At 41.0% G+C, this 26,469-nt stretch overlaps 1 protein-coding gene across 5 annotated transcripts in view; it reads left to right on the top strand.

Annotated features, from left to right (window-relative positions):
* Positions 1–26,469, top strand: part of DENND2B (DENN domain containing 2B) — a 150,453-nt gene that overhangs the window by 33,403 nt on the left and 90,581 nt on the right. For 2 of the 5 annotated variants that reach the window (XM_033062220.2, XM_033062221.2), the window contains exons 2-3: positions 2,586–2,673; positions 3,248–3,321. The gene's annotated coding sequence lies outside the window, so the exon portion shown is untranslated. Of the gene's footprint in view, positions 1–2,585; positions 2,674–3,120; positions 3,322–26,469 lie in introns of those variants that run through there. The other 3 variants (XM_033062222.2, XM_033062219.2, XM_033062223.2) reach the window with 3 other exon arrangements.

Below are 26,469 nucleotides of genomic sequence, written 5' to 3'. Positions count from 1 at the left end.
GAAAATGTTACTGAAGTTGGAGCGGTGGTTAATTTGAATTTATACCTACCAGAGATTTGTGCTGGTGTTGTGGCTGGCTTAGTCTGGAGCTCACCTCTGATGTGTTTTCACCTACTGAAAGTGATAAAATTTCACGAGGAACAAGTCTGATTTTTGTTTCCTCTCCCATTGCTGCTGGTGGCTGCTTGGAAAGTATTCAGTAAAGGCTCTCAAACCGGGCAGCTCATGTTTCCCTTGCTGGTCTCTGGGCAGAGACTCCAGGTGTGCCTGGTGAGGGCTCCTGCTGTGCACTCACCCTGCTCAGTGCATGTCTGCTCCTGTGCCTCACGTGGCTGCTCCATCCCAGTGCTGGGAGCATAGGAAGGAGTGTGTTCAGCCAGTCAGAAAGGGGAAGTGTATCGGAAATAAGAAACTAAACATCAGCTGCGTGTGAGTAATGGGTTGTCTGTCTCCTGCAGGGGGTGAGGGTACACACTCTGATGCCTTTTGATGGCAGGGTAGCTGTGATGTAATTAATGCAAAATCAGCTGTTCATCATCTCCTCTGTTTATGATTTCAGACTCTGTCCAGAGCCTAAATTGTGTTTGGAGGTATTGATGTGCTCAAGTAAAAGCCCAGTGAGAAAAAAGTAAAATGTGGGAATGGCTCTTGTTTCACTGGGATAAATCTAAGCTACATATGTCACCTTTTGTCAAGGAACTGATTTGGGGTGTATTCATGGGGCTTAGAATAGAAATGTGCTTGTCTGAGGCTTCTGTGATAGTCACCTGCCCAAGGTCAAAGCTTGGATCATAGTTTTACTACTGTGCCTTTTTCCTACGTACTTGTGTATGCATGATATATTTTAACAACTTGCTTTGCTTGGAATCTTAAACTGTAACAGAGTGTGTATGTAATGCACACAGTATTTTCAATGAGTTGTGAAAGCCAGCTTACCTGCTCCCCCAGGTTCTTGCCATATATGCAGATGTGGTCACTGAATGAAGTGCCACAGAGCCTTGCCATGAGTTCTGGAATGGGATGTGATGGCTGGTACATATTCCCATGTTACCAGTAATGGGGTCTATAGAAGATCTGGGCATGACCATTTCACTGGTCCATTGATCAATTCCTAGAGTATTTTTTTATTACTCCTGTGTCTTCGAACACTCTCTCTGTAGTGATGCAGTAAAATCTTACTTTCTTGTGAGCAGTTAGCAGTTTCCCCTCTTTCCCCAGTCGCTCTGGTGAAATTGCGCCCACTTGCAGCATGGGATGAATTTAACTTAGTCATACACCAAAGAAACTTTCCAGGACAAAACCAAGTCATAATTCCTTAATATTTGGCTCTCACGGCTCTGGCTGGGTACCACTGGTGCATTCTTAGTGGAACTTAGTGTGAAATTGCAAACTTAGCATGTGGTACTTTCATATCTAGGAACTATTTGATGTGATGTCATGTCAGCATCTTCTGGACCCTTGACAGCTTAAGCAGCTGCTTTGTTATATTTATCTACCTCTGAGTAATCTGCACACGGTTTTTGGTAGCAGTGTAAAATATGCCTCATGTCTATGCTTTTGTGTGATGTTCTTGCTAGAGAGAGGTGGTTTAAATGTGCAATCTACTGGGAGCCCTGTCACTCACAAAATTCGAAGTTTTCTGAAGTACAGGCAGTAATATGCTCTGGTGTAGTTTGTATGTAAGAATGACTACATGGAGAGACAGGAGTTCCCCTGAAACATCTTGGCTATCTCACACAACCAGAAGAGTAATATATTGGAACTCTTTAATCTCCTCATGTAGAAACCTAGTTATGTTGATTATATCATGTAAGTTTTCCGTGTTCAACTCCCAAAATAACATGTAAAGGATTTCATATGCCAGTGCTGAGTTTTAAATGTAGGTGTGGAGCACCATAACAGCACAATGAAGTGGTTAATAGATACAGAAGAAATTTATTTCCTATTTAGCTTGGCATAGGCAGCTTTGCAATTTTCTGCCCGCTAGAGGGACTGCTGCTTATACTGCTCATTGCAGAACACAGACTCATGAAGTCCCTTCAGTATCTTTTACAAAGTTTTAAAACTTTGAATTACTCTGATTAAATCCTCTAAAGAATAAGTCTCCAAGGTATTTCTCAAAGTGTAAAAAATTTGGGCACAGTACTCTTCTTCTGAGTCCAAATATTTTTTTTAACTGAATTTTCTTAATAAATGTTCTCTCTTTTTTGTGAAGTATTTTCTGTTCCCTTGATTTATCAGTCCAGACTTTCCTATATGACGTTGGTGGGGATTAATTTGGATTGTTTTTGTCAAGGAAAAAATGTTGTATGTCTTTATTTATGTTTGGAGTAAGTTTTGTTTTGCAACCATGGTGCCAGTGAATATGGTAAACTAATCAGTTCTTGTATTCACAAATGTCAGTGAAACAGGTTTCTCCTTTAACTGGGAGATAGCAAGTTTTGGGTAAGCAGCACTTAAACTTAGAGTCAGCATGAGAAATCTTCCAGATGTATCTCTGTGTTGTTGTTTAGCTGGGGGATTTTTTTCTGTTTGGTTTTTGAGCTGCATGGTCCTGACCTGCCCAATTTTCTTCTTAATTACAGAAACATGAAAGAATACAGGAAGTCCTGCATGACCTTATGAATACCTGTGCTAATTGAGTCACTGGCTCAGTCCTGGGAGCACAGCAAGGTAAGCAGTCAGGCTATGTCAGCAGCATTTCTTGTAATCTGCATGATTGTATTTCAACAAAGCTTTAGTGCTTTCACATATCAAATTCATAACTAGGCAGGCAAAGACAAATAGCCTGCAGGTCTGAATGCGATAGATTTACTTCTAGTTCAAAGCTTTGGTGAGCAAACATCTTTTTTTTTTACTTCTGGGGAAAAAAAAATTACAAGTTTTGTGGTAGTTTCTCTTTTTTAGAAGGCAATATCTCTAATTTCCACAATCAATTCCTGCCCAAATCTCAACTTCCTGGGCTGACTCTGGGGAGGGGCTGGAGGAGGGGTGGAATGTTTCAAAACCTAGCTGATGAAAAGGCATGCTGTTTTGTGGATGCCTCCCAGAATTGTTTAAATCTGTGTGTGTGCGCGCGCGCTTATGAAAAGGGAGGGGGAGAGATCTCCATGACAACTGGCCTGGCCAGTCTGTGTTCTCTGCAATCATTTTAGCTGGAATCAGTGCTGCGAGAGGTCATATGAAGGAGTTATGGGAAGCACAGCAGGTATTAGACACTAAACGACTGGTTTTCTGATTGCCTCAGATAATAACACAGAGTTTTGTCTGGGAAATACAAATCTGAGAATGGAGTGGAAAGGGAAATGCTCCAAATTGCAGGTAACAAAAATTGCCTTTTTAATGTTATGTCCTCCCATTGTAAAGTTTGATGATTTTTTAAACTATTTTTTGTTACTGGTGGTGGTGTTTACTCCCAGCCGAGAGTGTCGGCGTGAGCTTGGATTCCCTAACTCTGGGGAATGATGTCATGCAGGAACAGTTGGATTCTATTAGCCAGGGAAAGAGGAAACATCCTGCATTTTTTTGTTTTTGGGGTGGGAGGGGGGGAAGGGAGTTACTTTGGCTCTTTGTTGAATCTTGTGCAAAGGCTACAAGAAGTGTTTAAAAAAAGTTTGTAACAAATTAACTCCCAGAAAATATCATTTAGCACCCAGACAGTACCAAAGCCTAAACTCACTGCAATGACTACTCCTATATGCAAGCAAATTATTATGGAAATATTACAGAAATAAGAAGTCTTTTCTTTCATCTTGAATGCTCCTATATTCATCTTTAATAGGAAAATTAATTAAATGATAATTAAACAGAGGATTTGGAGCCTCCCTGCACTTGGGATCCTTTAGTAATTGTTTGGAGAATGTGCTGCTATAGAGTTTCTTCTGGGTTGGGCTCTCTCTCAAGCGACTGCTCATGAATAGATGATGCTGGCAGCATTGTTCCTAATAAAGTTTTAAGTCCGAGTTTGTGTATTTAATTGCTGTAGACCAGCCTTTTTGGGAGAAGGCAGTGGAGAAAGACAGCAGAAAACTCATAATTTCAGCAATTTGAAAGGGACTTTTCTTCCCAGTTTTCCTTTTGCTCAATGGTGTATTAAACACCCAATGCTAGGGTACCATGCATGGCATTTTAAGCCAAAAAATACCTAATGATGAGTGTACAACTGCTGTATCCTAATGAAAAGACTTAAAAATTTAATATGATCCTACTTTACCAAACATCACAACACCACATTGTATGACCAACCAGGATGAATCTATTAGGTCACCATTGCACTGTTTAAATTCCGCTTTGGAGATTCTCATTTCTACTTTTATGCTGCTTTGTTCCCTTTGGTGTGTTTCAGGCATGATCCAAAGCTTACTGGAGTCCATGGGAGTTTTCCCCTCAACTTCAAAAGGCTTGGGATCAGCCTCTGCCTGAGAACTTCCCAGCCTCTGTGTCAGTCTTTTGACTGCAGGACCAGGCCACAGGCTCTGCCTTTTCTTTCTTGAACTTTCCAAACAGAAGGTCTTTTGTGTTGCTCCAAACAATGCCAGACGCCGCTGACTGGCTTCAGTGTGGCTGCTAACAACACATGCTGGAGATAATAGTGATGCTGATCTCCACTTTCTCCTCAAACCTTCCTAGAAGGGAAAGAATGGAAATCAGATCCTTCTATCCCACCTCCCCTCCTCACTGTTGTTTACAAGTGTGTGTGTGTGCAAATTGTTCCTCGATTAAAGGGCTGTGCTTCAGAGGGGACTTCTAGGAAGACTTTAGGAAAAAATGCTGTCATAGCTGTGACCTACCCTAGAGCACTCATGCAGGAGGAGCAGGCTGTGCTGGAGCAGAGCTGACAGCTGTCATCTGCAAACAGGGCTTAGCAGCACTGCCTAACACTTGTGTCCACCTCTTGCCTGCCAGCTTGATTCCATAAAGAAATAATACTGTTAGCAAATATTGACGGCCTCGTTTGGAAAAAAGGATTTTTTTTCATCTCTCTGATGGTTGAAACCAGTTTAATAACAAATCCTTGTGCTGTTTTTTACTAGAAATGAAGTATCTGTGGAACTGGTGTGCCAATTTGGACCATCTCCCTCCTTAAGAAGGAACACTGTGTTTATTTCCCAACTTTAAGGTTCATTTGAGGGAAAAACACCGTTAGTTCCTGAAATTTCTAAGACAGGCAAATTTAATGATTTTCAGTGTTAGAACTGCTGCTTTTAAGTACTTATATTTTACCAATTATCATCTTGGGAATCCTGAGAGATCTCTGCAAGGTGTTGCAAACTGGGTATTCTAAAAAAACAGTGAGGTTTTGGTGTGTATCTGTTTGCTGTGATGCAACAGCAAGCCTGGTGAATTCTCTCCCAGAGTTTGTCTGAATGGCATTTCCCTTAATGGTCTGTGCTGTAGCATTTGCAAGTGACTTTGAGAAGTAATACAGGGCATCATTTCCTTGGTCCTTCAGGATAATTTCCATATGTTCTGGCATTCTGAATGGTTTCAAATGAAGTTTTCATATGTTATGCCATGTATACCTTACAAGTAGGAAATAATAATAATGTATTTTTAACTACAATTGTAAGATTATTGACCCATTGTTTTTTTCATATATTGAGGGAGGGGAGTGAGCAATTCAGGAAGGCTGCTGCTATAGCAGGTAAGGAAGGTGGAATTCTTGCGGATGTCCGTGTAGATATAACAGCTCTGTCTCCAACACAGCACCTCTGGATAGCTCAACATTTACAACTTTCTGTAATTGTCACTTTACAGGTGTATTCATTTCTGTATTTCAAACACAGTTCCTTTGTGTTGTCCTGATATAAATCTCCTCACCAGTTCCAGGTGTCCACCATGTTTCTGCCAGTGGCTGAATGTCCATATGCTGTCTGTGGATAGTCAGTGGCTCTGAGTTTTCCAGAGACATTGGTGAGGTTCTTTGGTGAAATTAATTGCTTTCTGTTTAACTGTACTTAGAAGGAAAGTGAAGGGACACAGTAGAAGCCTTTTTTCTTCTCTGTTCTTGACTTCTACTGAGTAATTTTTATATTCTTAAGTAGAGTGTTTTAATTGTATGTTTCATCTTCCACAGATCCTGTCTTCTGTAACTCCTTGTACACCCTCTATCCATAGCCTGACAGCAGATGTTTGTGTTGTCTGTTGAGGTCAGTTCCAGGTTAACTGCTGTCCTGATGTGTTTGTCCTTATTACTTAGAAATACACTGCTTTGCAAATGAGCTGAGGCTATTTAGAAACCTAGGACTAACTTTTTCTACACCATTCAGTACTAGTTTCTGCTCTTATTCCTTTTTCTAGATTACTACAGAGTCCTTTCTATTTTCCTTCCTAGGGAAAGTCTGTGAGACATTGGAAACAACCTGTAGTTTTTTTTGTTTCTGCTGTTTCCATTGAGGGTTGATCTTCAGAGCACCTGATGTAGTGGACAGATGTACCATTAAATTCTTGAACACGAGATCAGTACTCTTCATCTGTGACCTTATGCCCATTAAGGTAGAATTGATAGATTGAAAACAACACTGGATGATTGGTTGGTAAAGCTGCTCATGAGGATACTCACATCTTTGCGGATTTTCTATAAATTAATTTAAATTCCAGCAGTATGAACAATGAGTTCTCAGTTGTTTTCTCTCTTGTTCTGTTTTCTGGTCATGAGTGACTACCCAAGGTGTAATATGTGATACACAAAAGGATCTGTTCTGTGCAGCTCACACTGGATATGGGTATGGCTACCTTTAATTACAGCAAGAACCTCGATGTGATGGCACTGTCATTCTGCTCTGCAGTGAAGGCTCTCATTAGTGCTAATCAGTGATCTCTCTTCTGGCTGTGCATCTTTGACCCAGTTGCTTTGCTGAACTTAGCACAGTTGCTAGTGTGACACAAAGCAGACTCTTGGCACAGCCCTGATCACAGAGCAGGGCAAGATCTGGCAACTTTCACACAAATCCATTATAATTAAGGCTTCCGGTCTGGGATTTTAAACTGCTTCTTTCTCTTAAAAGCCTGAGAAGCTTTTTGAAGTATTTTTTCAGGCTGAAAATGGACCCACTGCTGGTAGAAGCAAAGTCCCCAGGTGGTACTAGCTTTAGGCACACCTGGAAGAAGCGGGTGCTGCTCTTGTTCCTTCATTGGGCTTTGCAAACATGCTTCTAACCTGAGTGCTTTTTGAACAGAGCCTCCTCGTTTTTCCTCAGTTTCATGTGACAGAGTCCCCTAAGCAGTCACAGGAGCGTTGCACAGTTGGCTTTCCTCCAGTGCCAGCTCTTATTCTGCACTCAAGCCTCCTGTAACATTAATCTTCTCTGCCCACTTGGAGCCAAACTGCTGTAGTCAAGGGGCTGTTCAAAGGAGTCCTGTTTCCCCATCTTCTCAGAGGCAGTGCTTCCTCCTGGAACCCTTTATGCCCATCCCGTTGCAGTTTGATGACAAGAAGATGAATTGGAGGCTAAAACTTCTGCCAATGGCAAGAGCATAGTCTGGCATCCCCTGTGCTGCTGGCATCCAAAGGATACAAGACATCAAATTATCTGTGCTCCTGGGCCAGCTGAGCCTGTTTGGTTTATGATCAGAACATCCTTTCTGTCTTTAAAGCTTCCTTGAAAGTTAAAAGGCGTTACTAAACATTTACCACATTTATGAGCATACTGAGGGCACTTGGGCCATTTTGACAGTCCAAAACCTGTTCCCTACAATGCTGTTTTATGCCTTCTCAGTAGAGAGCAAAAAGCAATTTGAGAGCTGCAGCAGTATAGAGACATTTGCAGCTGCACAACTCACATTCCTATGTTTCAGTCTCTCACAGGCTCATGCAGACCTTCTATTATTAGTTTTAAAAGAATAGCTGACAGCTGATTAATTTGAACAGCGTATTCCAGAGAGAGCTGTTTTATGACTGTCAGGAGTGGCAAGCCAAGAAAATATTGACTGAAGTTACAAAGATTTCTGATGTAGAGCACAATCTTGTTTATCCAAAAGATTTGTAGGGGACAAAACCATCTTCATACCACCCTGCTGTCAACATGTTCAAGCCCATGCTGGGGGAAGTGAGAGGCTGAACAACTCAGCCTGTTTTGCATTCATTCCCTCTCAGTTTTCTGGGACCGTTCCCAGGGGTTTCCTGGCATGTTGTCACAGGGCAGGGGCAAGTCAGTCTTTAAAAACCCACCTAAAAATAATTTCAAGTGACTTATTCTTGTGTTGGTTTCAGAGGGAAGAGTGAAAATAAAACTACTTTTGGACAATGGATGTGCTCTGTGTAATCAGCTGATGCTCTGGATTAGAGCTGCTCTGCTGTGCCTCAGACTGCATTTCACTGTTGTACTGACCCTGCTGCACTCAGGCTCAGGGCAGCAGATGGACTTTTGGAAGGGTGTGAAGATCTAAGAGCAGACATTGGTTTTTCAGTGGTGTCTGGTCACCCCTTTCATTTCCTGTGGAAAGCACTGCCCTTGTGTACCACTTGTAAGCAAGACTCTGCTCACAGCCTAGGCAGCTGAGGCATGATTATAATACTCCTGCCCTGATATGAGGCTTCAGTGGAGAAGGAGAGCCAGTCCTGGCCCTGGAAACCATCCATTTAGGCCTTCTGCCTCCTACAGCACCAAGCCTCTGCTATGACATTGAAATGTTGCTTGTTTTTCATGGGCCTGTTTCCCTGACCTCCCTCTGTGAGACTCTAGTGTGGCAGAAGTCACAAAAGGTCAGAGTGAAGAGAGACTTGGGGCAAGAAGGCAAAATCGTGCCCTAGTAATGATATTTGTTTCGTGTAAAGGTTGGATGAAGGCAGAGGTTGAACCACTGCATTTAGAAACGCTGACTTCGTGCACACATTTGGAGCTCCTTGTGTTGTGAGGGGGCTGCTGTCCAAGCTGGTTGTGCAGAGAACCCCATCAGCAGGTTATACTCTTTTCTGCTCCAATCTCAGTGCACAGGAGAATGTGCTGTCAAATTTCACATTCTCTACTCTCCTATGAACACATTATCCATTTCTGCTGAAATACATCAAGAGCTGAGGTCTCTGCTCTGATTTATTTACTGTTGGCTGACATTTATGGAGAGCAGAAAACAAATGTAGGCATGACTCAGTAAACAAACGTAAACCTGACTCAGTGCCATGTACTGCAATAGCAAAGGATGCCTCCTGGGATATATAACTATCTGGAAGAGCAGGGCATTTAAAAAGCAGTCCAAGGTCATCAGCCTGCAGCACCATATCAGCAGTTCCCAGGGCAGTTTCTGTGCTTGTGACTGACAATGGGTGTGCTACCTGCTGGAAAAGTATGGTGATATCCTCACGTAGAGGAAGGCAGTGGAGTTATGCTAAAGGTTTTAATGATTTTTCTGGAAAATCTCTGAAGTTCTTGCTCTAGGTAGGGCAGGCTGATTGAGGAGTGGCCATCTATCCAGAGGTTTCAGGAGTCAGGCAGTGGCTGCTCTGGTCATACAGTGAGATACCCTGAACAAATTCCTCTTTCTTCACCTCAATATTTCCATGTACAGCCAGGCTGCATTAGGTGAATTCTCCTGGGTACCAGCCTCTTGCTGAAGTGTACCAGGTGTGTAATGTTTTGGCAGCTGCATTTCTGCTGAGATCTTGCCTACAGCAGCAGTGCATGTGGGCTGACTGTCTTCTCAGTTCTGGCATCACACGAGTCCCTCAGGGATGCAGTGACAGGACAGACTCCAAAGTGAACTGCCAGTGCTTCCTGAGAAGGGTGAGTTTTTTACTACCTGTACTGGTGCCAAGTGATATGCTGGCTTCTGGAAGCATTAAAGTGTTTACTATTAAAAAATGATTTGTCATGAGAAAAGGAGAAACCTGTTGCTTGCAGCAAGGGAACAGTCAAATGCTCCTGAGTGGGTGGAAAAAGGGAAATGCTAGGAAATACCTGGAGGAACAGGGCAAGAAAAAAAAATCCAGCTGATATTGTTAAGAAGTTGAGAGAATCTTGTTAAAACGTAGTTATTCTTCTGGATGAGAGGTGGCTTTTCTGCAAGGTGGGCAGAAGAGGAGCAAAGTCAAAATGCAGGCTTCTGGATCAGGTTATCATTTCAACACTTATCATTGCAAGATTTGCTTATGATCTTTTTTTAAAGCAAACTGACCCATCATTGTAGATGGGGAACCCTGTAAAATATTTTTTCACTGTCATGGACACATGGTGTTCACAAAACAAAACAGCTCAGGACACTTGTGGCTGTGGGGTGATGCTGGGACCTGCTGAGCTGTTTCACTGCTGAATAGGAGCAGCAACTCTTGCCTTGGACAGATTGCTCTTGCGACAGTGACTTATTAAAGGTTGTCCCATCAGTTATGTTTCCATGACAGCCTCAGGTCTGACAAATGTGACAAAGCTGTGTTTTATCAGCAAATCCCCTGTGGGCCCTAGCCAGGAAAGCACATGGATAAGGAGAGAAAATTATTCTTCCTGCTCTTTGTTGCTGACCGATTGCTCTTTGTGTATGAAGCAACCAGCCATGACTGGCTATGTTTCTCTGCAATTTGCAGTCCCTCCTGTGTGGGGCTGAACCAGTGCTGACTTAAAATATTTTCCATTTGTTAAGAAGTGCTATTTGTTGTTTTGGGGACCAAGTAAACTCTAAAGGTCAGATTAAACTTCTGGAGATCGAAGCACCAGTGGAGGTGCTACAGGGAGGCTTGGGCACCCTTGAATCAAACTGACATTTTTGAAGAACACTTACAGAAATTCAGATAGCTATGTTGGCTAGGGTTGAACCTGTGGGGTGAGCAGTCAGACTTGTTCTCTTGCAGTTAGTTAAAAAAAAAGAGCAGGAGCATGTCATTTATATTCAACTAATATCTCCCTTTGGAATTCCTCAGTGAATGTTACATGCAGCAGTCTGCCACTGCTTGTTATCTGTAGGTTATCTATTAACATGTTGTATGCCAAATCAAACTCATGCGTAAAACATGGAGAAAAACAAAAGGATAAAATTATAGCTCTCTTTCTATCATGTGCCTATCAATCTTGATTCCTAGAAGGATCTGTAATACCAGTATTTGCCCCTCCTATGCAGGGAAGATAAAAGAAGGGAAATAATAGTTGCATAAATAAGATAATATGACATAACTAATAAAAAGGAGGAAGGCTTTTTGAAGTAGAACATGATTGCCCTTTCCTGCATAGAATCAGATCTTCTTAGAAGCATTCAGTCTATCTCTGAGGGGAATTGCAAACAGGATGCAGCTTTGCTGATATTGGCAGGTATTGGAGTTTTTTTTAAACTGAAGTGGTAGACCCAGGGTCTCTCTATCAGAAGGTCATGAGTTGAATCCTGATGCTACACTCAGGGCCCTGAAGCAAAAGGAATCAGGATGTGTCTCAGACAAAATTTTGTCACATACTAGTAGCAAATTGTAATTTCTGAGAGAGTGGTGAGACAGAGTAACATGTTGCCCAGAGAAATCATGGATGTCCCATTCCTGGAAGTGTTCCAGGCCAGGCTGGATGGGAATTTGAGGAACTTGGTTTAATAGAGGTGGTCCCTATCCATGGCAGGGGAGTTGGAAGTAAATGAGCTTTAAAGGTTCCTTCTAGTCCATACCACTTGATAACTCTATAAACTTTGTGGCACACCAAGCCCAGTCAGTGGGTAAGTGAAAGACAAGGAATGTAAATGAGTTTGTCCACAAAGGATGGGATGTACCTCAGCACAATTGGGTGCTTTGTGAGGGAATACCTTTGTTTTGTATTTTTAACAAAAGCAAATCTCTATTTTCAGAAAGAGGAAAAAGGCTTCTTAAGAATGAGAAAATGTTGCTTGATGAATTAAATATTTCTATGCAAGATTGAAATTCTGTTGTGTTCTTGGTGTTGAAAGTAGAGAAGGCAACATTTGAGGGCAGTCAATCAAAAGGACTTGACAACTATTTTGTAAGGCGTGACATATCTGTAGGCTCTGCTGTCAGAAGAGGTGTGCAGCATTACCAATCATGCTGTAGATTCTTTTGCAAAACTACAGCAAAATGAAGCATTAGGTGACTCACAGTTTCCTGCAAAGTTTTCTTTGTCTCCTGGTAACAGCCAGTCCCAGCAAAGTACCTCTTCCATTGCACCTTTGCTGGTGTGGTGTAAGAAGCTGTGTGGATGACACCACAGCAAACTCAAATTGCTGCAGTGTTTGAGGAGAAACTACTTAGGTGTGACCAACATTTTGAGTTTTGTGTGTATAGTGCTTACTATGCTAAGCCTTACTCTGTTTCTGAGGTAGTGGGTGCAATAATAACTGGATTAATAAAGTTCAGACCTGATAAGCACCGCTGTTAAACTGAGTAGAATATTGCCTTTTTCTAGCTGTAGCTCTTCAAGAGCTACACACACTTTGGTTCTCAAGCAGCATTAATTATCTTTTGGTTAAAAGGAAAGGTGAATGAGTCAATGCATATCAATTTGCCTATGCTTTCTCCCAGTCCTGTCACAAATCTGTGGTTAAAAATGCAGTACTTAGAAAATCTCTCCATCCTGTATCTCAATGGGAAGTTTGTATTTCTGTTGTTTGTCTACAGCCAGCACATTCCTGTTGGCAGTACAGGTGGGGAAGTGGAAAACCAGCTTAGAATTGTGAAGAAGTGCTTTGTTTCTCAGCTGGCTGCATCCTAGCTTGCATTTTTCATTCTACCTTGAAAATCTTCCCCCAGAAAAATGAGTCTGAACCCCAGACAGTATTCCTGTAAAAGCAACTGAGTCATCTTCCTTGGGAATTGGAAGAGCACTGTAACCTGGGCTGACTGTCTTAGTGATTAAGATGAACAGATAGTTAGGAATTTGATGTAAATCTGTGTTACACCATTCAATGTCTCTTTTGTGTGTAGTTATACAGGGAGCAAACAGACAGCACTGCTCTGAAACAGGCTGGGCTTTTTTTTTTTTTTTTTTTTAATATAGTAGCAGGCAAAATGAAAAATAGTGGGACTCATAAGGAGAAAGTTGGAGAATTAAGAGATATTTTTCTCTTTCTTCCTTTTCCCCCATCATCAAAACCTTCCAATCAATACACTTTTTGAAGCAGTTCATGTTTCACAGCTAAGTGTTAAGTTTCTCCCACCTACACTGGCTAAGCGGTTCATATATCTGCAGTGTCATAGCTGAGGGTTTATTAATAACCTTATGTATTCAGGTGAAAGTAAACGTGACAAATATCTTTGTGAGGGAGTTAACTGGCAATAAATCTGTGGTTTACACAAAGCAGCAGATCAGGTCTCAGCAAAGTGTGTCTGTGAGTAGGTGATTATACAGATTGTTTTTTTTTTAATTCCTCTCTCTCTAGGTAAAAGGATTACCTCCAAAGGGGATGTGTGGGATATTGTATTCTGTTCTTTTCTTCATCTGAAAGCTGTTCTGAGTGGGAAAGAAATTGCCTGCATTTCCAATTGTGGGAAAGACATGTGGACAAATGCCCTGAAGGGCAAGAGGTGTGTAAGGCTGTCAAGAAATAAGGAAAAGAAAGGCATTAAAACTAATTGAATAATTAGATCTCATTCAAGCAGTGATTCATAGAACTTGGTTTTGGCTGTCTTTGGAGAGAAACTTGGGAAGAAGCAGTGGCCAAGGGATGAATGAAAATGCACCACAGTTCTCTTGGCATATTGCCTTCCAAAATAAATGGTGAAGCATGTCATGGAGCTATTAGTTGCTGTGTTTCTTAGTCACAAACAGAGCTACCCAGAGAAAGATTCTACAGCAGCTCTAGTCAAAGCAGGGCTCATTTGAAATTGTCATCCATGCTGTCAAATGACTGCTCAGTGTTAGTCAAAGAGAGATGGAAAGCTTGAAGGGATCCAGACTGTTTTATTAGATGACCAGGTAGATAAGATATGTGAATGCAATGCAAAGGAGATGTGGTAGTGGCTTTGACTTATCAAATAGAAAGCTTTTTACTGGCATGTGAAAGTTTGGTTGATAGTTAACAGATTAATAAATCTTACTATATAAGAATTCTATGCCTGATGGCTGTCATAATTTCCTTTATCTTCATTTAAAGGTTTATGTTAACTGAAGTCTGGTTTCTACTTCTCCATATACTATGGAAATCTGATTTGTGGTGTGGTATGAGTATATAATGATCAAGCTAGAGATTTCTGGTGCAAGAATATCTGTAAGAAAAATTAGAATTTAGAAGTGACATGTTAAATCACAGACTGGATTGTTGGATCACATCCTTGGGCTGAAGGACCATGTCATCAATTTTCCTTCCCTTTTTCCAGAAGAGAAAATTGTTCTAGACCAGAAGTTGATGGGAATTTTTTTTTTGGTAATTATTTAATTTGCTTTTACCTTGTTGTATACTGGCAGCAGATGCTTCTTTCATCTTCCTGTATGTGGAGAAGTATCAATAAAAATGTTTTCAGCTCTGTTGCAATTTTTGGAGCAGTCTTTTTTGGCCAGAGAAATATTTTAAGACACTGGAAAACTGTAGACAACTGGTGCAAAATGCAGTGACCATACAGATTGAAATTTGTCGTACCAGCATTGCTGAATCCTAAATTCCTTTAAATTTGAACATCAGAGAGTAAAGATTACCTAGAGAACCCTAAGGAGGTTCCTGAAACAACTCGAAGTTTAACTGGTGCAAATAAGCATGTACCTTTGGGGCACAACTTAGCTGCAGAATATGCAATGACTGGGAAGCACTGGTTATTTATTTTGGGGTTTGAAGTTGTCAGGGAGCATTACTGTGATCTTACACAGGAGTAATAGAGCTGGCCTGCTGCACAGACAGCCTAGTGGTAACTTAAAGATGGAGTCAAAGTCTGAGACCCCACTCATGCTGTTACTGAGCTAAAAATTTGAGATCCCACTTATGCTGTTACTAAGGGAAGGACCTTTCTGATGCCTTTCCAGCTCAGACTGTTGAGCTGTGTGTACACAGTAGGTTTTCTTTCCTTTTAGCCATGTGGTACATAACTGGACTTGCTTCTTCATGTTTTTCTGGGCAGTTGGATTCTGCTGTGTTTTCTCTTTATGGATGATCCTGGTTGAAAAGTCTGCTAATCTCCATTGGACTTGACAGAAAAAAATGTTAGGGATATGATTCTGAAACTGAAAAGTGCAGCTCTATAATAAATTGTGGCTCTCTGGTTGAACGTGAGGATAAAATTCATTCCAGACCCTGTGCTCAAATGGAACAGTTTATGAATGGAAGCACTGCCCCTGGATTGTATTTCAGCATTAGTCTCTGGTTTGGAATTGTGCTGTTTCCAACATAGACAAGGATATATATTTTATAAGCTTTCATTCTTCCACTCTTCAGATTGTTCAAGGATAAAATCTCTTGTGCTGGAGTTGGCTGTGGACTATATGCCATAGGAAAAATATTTTAGTTTTTTGAAAGTAGTTTAATATTTGGCTGAAGGAGAACTGGCTAATGCTTGAGAGATATCATATTTGTATTTCTTCTACTTTACCCTAATTTCTGACTATCCATGTCTCATTTAATGTTCATCATCTCTGTCCCAGCTCTGAAACCTGTCAGATGGGGATAACTCTGTCAGGTGACAGCACAGCCATGTGTGCTGGAATACAATAATGATGTGGTTATTAAAGAAACCACCAAATCAAGAAAAGATATTCTTAAGCAGCACGTATCAGGAAACTAGGAGTCTTGGACTGAAGTCTATGAATGTTCCAGCCCCTGCTGAAGAGAAACAGCAGCTGAGTAATAGATGCTTAAAGATGAAGACAGAGCCAAAACCTCCTGTCAGTTAACATACTGTGGTTTCACCCACTGCTTAGAACTGTTTAGTTTAAAATCTCTCAGATGGCTAACGTTACAATGTTGACAGAAACAAAAATGGGATGCAAAAAGAAAAACTTAGGGGAAAAAAGCTCAAGGTGTGATTTTACATATGTTAACTGGAAACTGAATTTTTTGAAAATGTGTTTCTTCTCCCTGGGATATTTAAAGATGCTGAGCTCCTATAACTTTGTCTGAGAAATGTTTATTGATATCTAGAAATTTCTTCATCTTAACTGACAAGACAGAGTTTTAGTCTTGATTTTATTAATTAATAAGGAGGTGAAAGACCTTTATTCAAATAGGATGCTCACTCAGTCTTACAAATGACCAGTTACTCTTATTTTTTAAATAATTGGAAAGACTTGAAAGGGGGACTATAACAAGGCTTCTTATTTCAAGTAGAAAATTGTGATAGTGCTACAGCAGCTAGTTTGTAACATCAGATGGGCTGAATTTTTAAATACCTAAATATGAAGAACATCTGAAAACAACTGTTCTAGCAAAAAAAAAAAATCTCTGGAGACATTCAAACCCCAGCCTGGACAAGATCCTGTGGAACTTGCTCTAGGTGAACCTGCAGCAGCAGGGGTTTTGGCCTGGATAGTTTTCAGGGGTCCTTTCCCCTTTCCCTTTCTTGTGTGATTCTGTGACTTTTATAGCATGCTTGGAAATTGCAAATATAGTATGTTTTCCAGAAGAGGAAAATTCAGGTCAATAATTCTGATTATGATAAACCAACTCAGAGGGAAAGGACATTTGGAGTCTTGGTTTAAAAGTAAAAGACAGATTGTGCTGAGCAATCTGAAAACTGCTCTGTTGCGGACTCAGAAGTGAAATGTTTGTTCTTTTTGGACTTTTGCTTGGTAGCAGAACCACAGAGAGAAATTTAGAATCAGTAGAGCAACTGAAGAGTGACTTGATAAGGGTGTTAAGATGAGACTACTGTTGAGAGAACAATATCATGTTGTACACAATTATTAATGAACTGCCACATAAGTATCTTGAGACTTTCATCCACTCCATATTTTTACACATCCACTATGTCCATAAAATTATTCATTAAAAAGAATATGAAGTTAGATTTGCTTCTTCTACACAGCTGAGTTGGTGATATTTTAGACTGAAATAAAGGAAATGGCACGACAGTGTCATCATCTGAAGATGAAGACAGCCTGGGTGGGCTGAAGGCAAGCAAGCACAAATTTAAACCACTCTTGTCACAAGAACAAGGGACTATATGAAGGGGAGAGCAAGCCAAGGTTGCTATCCTTCAAGTGCCTTATTTAGTATGTAGAAGAAACACTCTTTCCTTCAACTGCTGATTATGATTTAAAATTTTTCTTGTTTTCAGTTTTAGTTCAGCTTCTTTTCGTAGCCGTTATTGGTAAGAATATGTGTAGGCAACAAAGTAGGAACGGATGTTGCAAGTCTTTTACTGACGCTTTGAAAGCTGTAACGCAATTGAGATAAATTAGTGTTACCAACAGCCTGTGAACTCTTCTCAAGAATGTTCTCTTAAAACAGAGGGTAGGAATCTGGGTCAAATCCATTTGTTAAGTGATGTATTAATTTTTTTTTGGTTGTTGCCAAAACATTAGTTTAAATAGTTATTTGTCTGCATGTTTCTATTTTTTGTTTCCTGATGGAAGCATTAATGCGTCTTTTAAAAATGCTTTTCTATCCATAAACCATAACTTGAAAATTTTCCAAAAGAAATTTTAATAATAGTTTCTGCTGAAACTAGTTCTTGGGGGATCCATTTGCTATTTGATAGAGGAAGTGTGGGTTTTCTTTGTTGTTTATAGTGCCCAAAGAGAACTTTAATTTCTACCCTCACACAACCCCTAAAAAGCCCTGAAACTCCATGGTTTGCTCAGGTTCTCAGAGAGTACTCAGTGAGACACAAATTGCGTGGCTAATCTGAACAGGATTGTTGGACCCTTACAATCAAAGTCAACACTTGTTTTCCCCTTCCCAGTTGCTTATAGAGAAGAGTACTTCTAATTTAGTCTTCTTCTCCTTAGATGGTTGAGTTACCAGGTGACAGGGTAAGTCAGGCAACAGTAATAACAGAACTTTTGCACTATGTAGTGCTAGATAAAATAACAATCAAAAGCAGATAAACTTTATGTGAAACAAGTAAAACTCTTGACTAAATTAGAACAGAGTAGACACTTTTTACCTTGGTTTACCTTGACCTTATCACTGATTTTTTCAGACAGTTTGCTGTCTTAAATCCTCTGTATGATCTGTGGACATCAAAGCAATCTTGTCTAACAGCATGATGATTAATGGGGCTTGGCTGAAACAAGGTAGCTTTGAAGGAAAATGTTTAGCTGGCAAGTAGCTTTTGCTTCTTCCAATAGAAAGAGAAAATTATTTATTAAAATATTTGCTTCTCCTTAACATGGGAAAAGTACCTTGCTGACAGTGTTTTGATTGATTTCTGTAATACTTTTAATGAGATTGTTATGGTGGCGTTTCCTCATGTGAAATTTTGGCTCCATTTTTTTTGTCTATTTTCATTGGGCATTCATTGTGGAATTACCCTGAAAATGTGCTGTATTGAAAACATGCTCTGTTAAATGACACACAGAGAAACTCTCCCTCTTTCCTTGTAAGAAACAAGATTCATTTAACAACCTGAAAGCCTCATTGTGTGTGGCAGGAGTGAAAAACCTTCTGAGAAACATGAAGCTCAGCAGATGCTCCCTCAAAGGTTCCTGTTCAGCCATCCCCTGGGCTGACTGCTGAGCTTAATACTTTTGTGTTGAATGAATTGTCTGCTTAAAGCAGCGCTGAAAAGAAATGCTTATTCTAGCACTTGTACAGCACCATGAAATACACAAGATGCAGAAGAAAGTACTCTTCCTTCCCCACAAATTATATATAGGGGAAGGATGGATTGATCTCAGTGTAGTGAAACAAAATGCTGGGTACATCACTGTGCATTGACTCATCTTTAGTTACAGATTTAAATGTTGTACTCTCATGTAAGAGTGTAGCCATAGTGGCATCTGAAAGGACTCACTGTCAACAGCCTGTTGAGTTCCAGCTATGTTATTCATAAGATTCTTTCTTCCCTCCAGCTGTTTCCACAAATTGGAAAGGCTTTATTTCAGTTTATAAATGCTATTTCCCCATTGTTCGTGCCCACAGATATTTTCCATGCCCAAATATCCATCTTCCCAAGAAAAGAAATCCTGACCCTATAAAAGAAGCCATGTGGAATGATCCTTTGAGGAGAAAGTCCAAAATGGCACAATATTGGATTTACCATCTGCAAAGCTTCAACAACTGGTATTCCTCTGTTGTGTATCTATGGGTGGGGACATGGGGACAGAGCAGAATAAGAGTGGGGTGTGGTTGCATTTCCAAAGAGCTCTCATTTTGTGTTGTGGTTCCAGCTTTCCTAACAAAACTGGAAGAGCCAAAACTCGCTTCTTTGAGAATGGGATGGAGCAGTTGCTTGATGTTTTGCTACAGCATGTGGTGAATTTACCACACACAGAAAGTCCAACCTTATTGGCTTTTTGATGAAAAGACTGGTCAAAGGGTTAAGAAAATGCAGTTGTCTGAAAGAACAGAGATAATACCTTGAAACTGCCATAAAATTAAACTGCAGCTTGAAATAAACCCCTCAAACTTCAAACCATTTCCTCACATACATTTTCTTTAGAGCCTTACATAGAATACAGGTACTGTGGGGAATCAGCCAAAGTGAATGTCATCTTTTTCACACCTTTGGATTCCCTAGGATCAGAAAAAAAGCTTCTTAACATGGCTTTTGCATCTAAAACAGTATAAAGTAAACCTGTTGCATATGGATGTCCTACTGTGCATTCTTTATGTTAAATAGGAGAATATTTATCTGGGGAAAATGAGGTCGGAGTTCAGATATTAAGTAATAGGCACACACTAGAAGAGAGAGGCAGTTATTCCATCAGGGAGCTTCAGGAATTCATACTCTGTAGGGACCTCTGAATCCTGGTGCATTTATAACAGCGACAAATTTCAACCCAAATTATCAGTTAGAACATCTAAATCCTCAGATGTGTAGCTAGTCACACAAGGTATTTGAAGTAGCATCATAATCTCATAAATCTTTACCTTTTGGAGTTGCAAAAGGCATTTCTCTCACCTCAGCAGGGTGAAATCTGCTGTCATTCAGCTTTTGTCCACTGTGCTCTAGTCACAGGTACAATTTTATCTGCCTCTATATTACAATCATGTTCATAGGTATTGATCTACCTTTTGGAGGACTGAGTTTTGAATGAACTATTGCCAAGTTTGTGGTACCAGCTGGAAACCGTGTGGAATTTGGCAATGCAGACCTCATACCAGACAAAACTGCTTAGTATGTCTTGAATGTTTTGATTTGTTCGTTAATCAAACACAGGGAAAAATACATTCACAGAAAACTGACACCAAAGAGTTTCTGTGTAATAGATTTTTTTAACCTTCAAAGACTTGTTTGTTCTGTGATGATGGAATTTTTCACACTAAAGTGTTGTTTATGCTCTGTTTGTGTACTTTACTCTGCCCAATTTACTTACTGGAAAAGAAGTTTTATTTGTGAAGTTTATCAGATTGTGCATGCTGTACCTCTACCTGTAACAATTTGTCTATTTGTAGATGCACATTTTAAATTCTGTGTTTACTGGTATTGGGAAGATGAGTGCACATACAACTGAACTGAAGGAGGAGCAGTGAAAGGAGTAGGAAATGAGAGAAGTCTGAGTTATAATTTCTATTCTGGTATCACCCTCTATGAACAGTAGCAAATGAGTGTCAAACTAGACACTTGCATAAGCACAAACTCTATGAAAGCAGAACATAATTGCAGTTTCCCCCTTTTGCTAATTGTTATATGTTATATGCTGATTTGAAAGGGACCCATGCAGATTGTGGAGTCCAACTCTTGGTCCTGCACAGGACACCACAAAAGTCACACCATGTGCCTGAGGGCATTGTCCAAATGCTTCTTGAACTCTGTTAGGCTTGGTGCTATGACCACTGCCCAGGGGAGCTGTTGCAGTGCCCAGCGACCTCTTGGGTGAAGAACATTTCCCTGATATCCAGCCTAAACTTCCTCTGACACAATTTCAGGCTGTTCCATAGTTGATCATAGCAAAATCTGCTTTGACATTTTTGTTGTGAGTAGACAGGTCCAAATCTGAAGGCCTGGTTGATGCAGAGTTATTGTCTATAGTAACCCCACTTTAAAAGAAACAATAAAAATATTTTTCTGTAGGGAAGAGATCCAAATCGGACTTCTGCCGCATTCAGCTTAAAACCACAGCAAAGAAAAAGAGAAAGATGAATGCCAACTTCAGTGCCAATGCCATTCTAAAGTTTGCTCAAATATGGACTCCAACGAGATGGGGAAAGTTTGAGTCAAACTCTGCTGTAGGCTCACTCATGTATGAAGTAAGAGAGCACATATGTTCAGATAATAAATTTTACACCCTGGCCCTGTTGTGAAGAAGATGTTTCCATATGGGTGCTATACCAAATTTACCCTACTGTGTGTGGAATGCTTTCTGCTTGGCAAAAGGCCAAAACATTCCCTGCAAGGGAGAAGGGGCTGAAATTTTATCTGATCAGAGTGTTAATCTGTGTTCCTTAGGCTTATCTTGTGGCTCTTTCTGTGTTGCAAGGGCAACGCTGCATATGCCTTTTCAATGAGATCATTGCAAAATCAAATTGCTATTAAATTATACTTTAGCTCAGCTCAAAACTTTGAGTAAAGTAGGAATGCCAGTGCTAAAACTTTGACTAGAAATGCTGGTGCTGGAACAACATTCCAAATGCTGTCTGGATAAAATTAATAATTTCACACAAATATTTCAAGTTAACGTTACATGTTTCAATATTGTTAAACATAAGTGGTAGCACATTATGGCACTGCAGCTAACCTGGAAACAAGAACTGGGACCCTGTTTCTGCACGCACTGGCTACTTGTTATTCCTGGACACATCCAGATGACTGTTAGGGCTTGGGATTACATTTTCTACCTGACACATTTCTAAGGCTGTGCTCTCCTGTGCCCTCTCTGGCATTACAGATGTTCAGACTTGGATTGCAAGCAGAGAAATGGAATTTGGGAAGCTTGGGAGCATTCTGCACTGGCCCATGTAATGGGGGCAGCACTTGTCTGACAGCCCCTGTGGGTTTCTCTCCCCAACCTGAGAACAAAGCAGTTCAGGCTGTAATGCTCCACTGTGTCAGGTTTACTCGTGCTCTTTGGCCTGTGAAGAAAGATTGTTCCCTCAGCAGAACTCTCAGCACAGTGGGTCTATTCAAGCCTGCATCTGGGAAGATAGTTAGTGCCTTCATTTATGAAATTCCTATCATAGAAGTGTGAGTTCTTTGGAACAGCGGCTGGTCTCTTGAGATGTCTCCAACATGTCATGTACACAGCTGCATGTAAATCATTTTCATAAAAGGAAAGAAGAGAAGTTCTTTCAAATCATCAAATACTATCTCCCAGCATGTGAAGGTTTAAAAGATATGTGATATGATTCACAGTTTGTTTGTGGATTTGTTTCTGTTTGCTTCCATCTAACCCCCTGTGGCTCCCTCCTGCCACTCTGGATGCAGCTCACATGGGAACAGAGCTAGAGTTTCTGTGGCTGCTGCTTGGTTTTCTAGCTGTGCTGGGAAAGGCTGCTGCTGCAGAAATCCTGAACAGAAACTCCACTGGCAGAAGCCACTGTCCAGAGTGGTTCGGTGTCTGCAATCAGCTCCAGTGGGTAGATGGGGAGGTGTTTCCCTGCCTCCTTCTTCAAGGAGTGTTAAAACAGGTTTAAGTGTTTCCAGTTGTTTCTCTGGCTAGTGGTTGGAGGCCTGATGAAAGGTGATTTATAACACTTTTGCTTGTGGTAGCTTGTTGGAGCTTTCCTTTCATGCAGATGACAAAGGTCAGTGCTGTGGGAGCTGAACTCTTTGCTTGGGAAAAGGCTGTGTGTACCTGTGACTGAGCAATAGATGGGAAGGTATTTTCTTCAACTCTTGATCAGTTTGTGATAGTAAGGGAAGGAAACTTATTTACATGGTTGTTATAAAGCCAGGGGATATCACTGAGGACCATGATATCATTCAATTTTCAATACATCCAGTTCTTCAGCATTTTGTCTTATAAAAATATCCTTTCTAGGAAGAAGCAGTTCCTTCTGTGTTGGATCTTACTGGCTTTTTACATTTGTGGAGGGCAACTCTTGAAATTCCTTATGTTTCTTCTACTGGCTTTTCAGGGTAGATTCACACTTTTTTTTTTCTTAATTTTAGTGTGGAAGAGTGAAATTCCAGCAAGGCTGACTTAGTGAAAACTGAATTAGTGTTGATAACTGGGGAGAAATGTAACTTGATCTTCTGTCTCCAGCACTTGAATCAGGAACTGAAATAATTGTTCTAAGACTCTGGTCCAGCTGCCAGAAAATGGAGCAGTGCTTCTGCCAGATGGTCACCGCAGAAGTGCCAGACATTCCTCCTCTCTTTAGCTCACAAGCGTGTGTATTTGAGAAGGAAAATGCACACAGGCAGCAGGGAACTGAAATGCTTTTCTCCCTGAGATGCTTACTGGGTGTGCAGGGCTGTGCTGCAGGCAGCATCCATAGGGATATCAGGTTGTGATGGCTTCCAAAGGGATATAGGCACAAAAGCTTGAGTGCAGAGATATCTCTGTTGGGCAGTGACATGAGCCACTCTGTCACAGGGCTGGACAGACAATACGAGGTAAATCCACCAGAAATGGGGCTGCAGGGCATGTCATACAGCAAGGGAAGCTACTTCAGTTCCTGAAGGAATCTGGCTCCCTGGAAGAAACAATTTGCCTGTCAACTGCTAAGCCCAGCTGTACTGGTTAATGATTGGTGCCTTTAATTGAAACCATTGTGCACTACTACTGCCCTGCCTTGTAGGAGTTGCTACTGCCATAAATCTTGATTTTTCCATATTAGAAAACTGTGTTCTTTGGGGATATTGAAAAGTCTTGGACTTTTTTCCTTCCTGTCCCCCTTTTTGTTGCTATAGCTACTATAATTTTTGTTAACAAAGGGAATAAGAAGTAGTTTGCTGTGCTTAGTTTGTTATTGTTATTCTGCTATATTGTCATTCTGCCAGTATTTTCTCAGTCATTTCTCCTTTGCTCTTTTTCCTCCAATCTCCCTTAGAACCAATTCTGTAAAGAAACTGCAGGAATCCAAGAACTGCAAGTCTCTTGCAGTCACTGCAGGGCTGTATGTGCATGGGAAGTGAGGGTTCTAACCATGAATCAGGGACTCTTAAACCTTGAATTTAGATTTGAGTTTGGGTTTGTGTATTGAATGACCTGCTGTGCAGACCCTGGGCACTTCTCACTTTCATGGACTTGCACCTGCTTGCAGGACTGCAGGAATTTCTGTGTCTTTTGAGTGAAGTCTCATCATGTCAGGTTACCACAGTATTGCATCTCCACTTTTCTTGAAGTATCTTTAGAAAAATTCAAAGTTTATTCCACAAGGAAGATTTTATCTATGGAAGGAAAACATCCCGGAGCATGAGGAAAGGTGGGCTGTTTTCTCTGGGGGACACAGAGTGTGTTCCCAGTGTGGACGGGAAGAAGGGGGCCGTATTTCTCTTCCCACTTGGGGTTTCTTATTGTCCTTTCCTGTTTCTAAAAAATGTCTTCACTTTGTTGTTTCCCATTTGTGTTTTTCTCGTATTATGTTAGCTATCCTTCACCTCACCTTTGTTCTACCCGACTTGAACTCTTCTAATGTTTGCCTGGACCTCACCCCTCCTCTCTGCTTCTTCTTTTGCATACATCCTCTGTTTCAGCAGCAAGGAGGCAGGTTGGGATTAACTCATTTTGCTGGGTCCATCTTTCTCAGTGATAATTCTTTACTTAGTTGTCGAAGGTGGGGACTTAGGCAGGGCATGGACTGCGCCCTTTCAGTCAGGCTGCTCACACCTCATTGGAGTTATCATCCTGAGAGCACGGGGGACTTGGGTTTGTTTCTTTTGCCTTGGGACAGGTAGAGTTTGAAGGAGGGGGAGGTGCTAGGCAAGGTGTTCATAGACATGAAGAGAATCTGAATCAGAAAACCATTGTGCATGAGAGAGCTGCTCATTGCCTCAAGTCAGGCTAGTTTTAAGTGTCTATCTCTAGTACAGCAGGGAGATTTGGATAGATTCCTAAGGTAGTACGAAAAGTTGGAGTACCTTTGAGAAAATGGACCATTCAGCCCGATGCCAGAAAGTGGGTGGTGGGGTTTAATCTCTGGCACTGAATTTGCAGATCTTACCTCTAAGCAGATTTCTTAAGACTGCAACTGAAATCCATGTCAGAGCTCCAACACAACTCAGAACTGCATCCTGCAGATGTTGCTTTAAGTGCAAGAACATAATTTCTAAATGTAAACAGATACCTTCCTGAAAGGTTTCTGCACAAATCCCTAATACAAACAATAGACTTACTTGCCATCCCATTTGTTGCTGCTAATGCCTGTGTCCAGGTTCACTTCTGGATGTACTTTGGATACAGGGAATTAAGATCTTCTCTAGGGGAATTAAAACCTTTTGTGTGCCTTTCTACAGATTCCCTGGGTAACTGCCAAGAGCTAAAGAGACAGACCCAACGTTGTTCTCATATCTTTGTGCAAGCCAAGACAGCTTTGGCCAGTGTTTTCTACTTACATCCATGAGGTCTCCAGCCCATACCTCATCCTCCCAGGGTGCTTTTACATCACAATACTGAGACAGTCCATGCAAATTAATAGTTTCTTCACTGGAAGCATTAGCACTGGCAGCTTGGGTCTCACGGACAGGACCTGCTTCTGGGAGATACTGGCTCAGAGCAGTCACTAACACACAGTGATCTAACCAGAAGGAGATTCATGGTATCACCACATATCAGCTCTTGACCTTACTGAGGCATCCAAAGATGATTGCCCATCCTCCCCTCATGTATCATTAAAACACTTTGCAAGGCTGCAACTGCTAATAATTTTACAATTCTTACTCTAGCAGAGCCACGTGTCCCTGACGGGCAGGCAGGGAGGTGTGCTGTCAGCTCTGGGCACAACAGCTTGCTCTGCAGGATGGCTGTAACCTGTGTTTTGTCTCAGATGATGCTCTAAAAAAATCAAAACCTACAGCAGTTGCAAAGCCAGCCTGCTTCTCAGCTATCTGGCAGATTTGTCAGTCAGCCTGGGTGTGAGGAGGGTTCAGTCATGGGTGTCAGCTCAACTGGGAAGCTCCTTCTAAGACTTGCTAAGACTTTAATCTTTGTTCTTTCACTCTGTGAATTGCATTAGGGTGGTTTTAGGGACTGGTCACACCCTGTGGGAAATACTAAAGGACACTCTATTTTTTCATCATATCCTTTGTGACACAAGAGATATAAATGAAAAAGAATCTTTGTTCCTCAAAGCTAAGCAACTCTCCTTAGCAAATTTATAATTTTGTTTTTGTGTCACGAGAAGCAATTCATTATTGTGCAAATGGTGTTGATGTTGCTGATATGACCTCACTGAGGAGTAAGCAACAAGAACAGGTGAGCTCCTGAGACTCAAATGGTTGTTTTTAAGCAAAAATCCTGAGATGAAGGGAAAGAACAAGGGAAGAATAATACCAAAGAACTGTGATATATGTTGGGCATAATTTCTAAGTAGACGCTTTCTACCCTGGTATCTCAAATCCTGAAATTTAAGCTTGAAATAGTC

Source organism: Catharus ustulatus, chromosome 6, assembly GCF_009819885.2.
Source record: "Catharus ustulatus isolate bCatUst1 chromosome 6, bCatUst1.pri.v2, whole genome shotgun sequence".
Taxonomy (NCBI): domain Eukaryota; kingdom Metazoa; phylum Chordata; class Aves; order Passeriformes; family Turdidae; genus Catharus; species Catharus ustulatus.
Note: the sequence above shows the minus strand (reverse complement) of the source record. Positions and strands in the feature narration are given on the sequence as shown.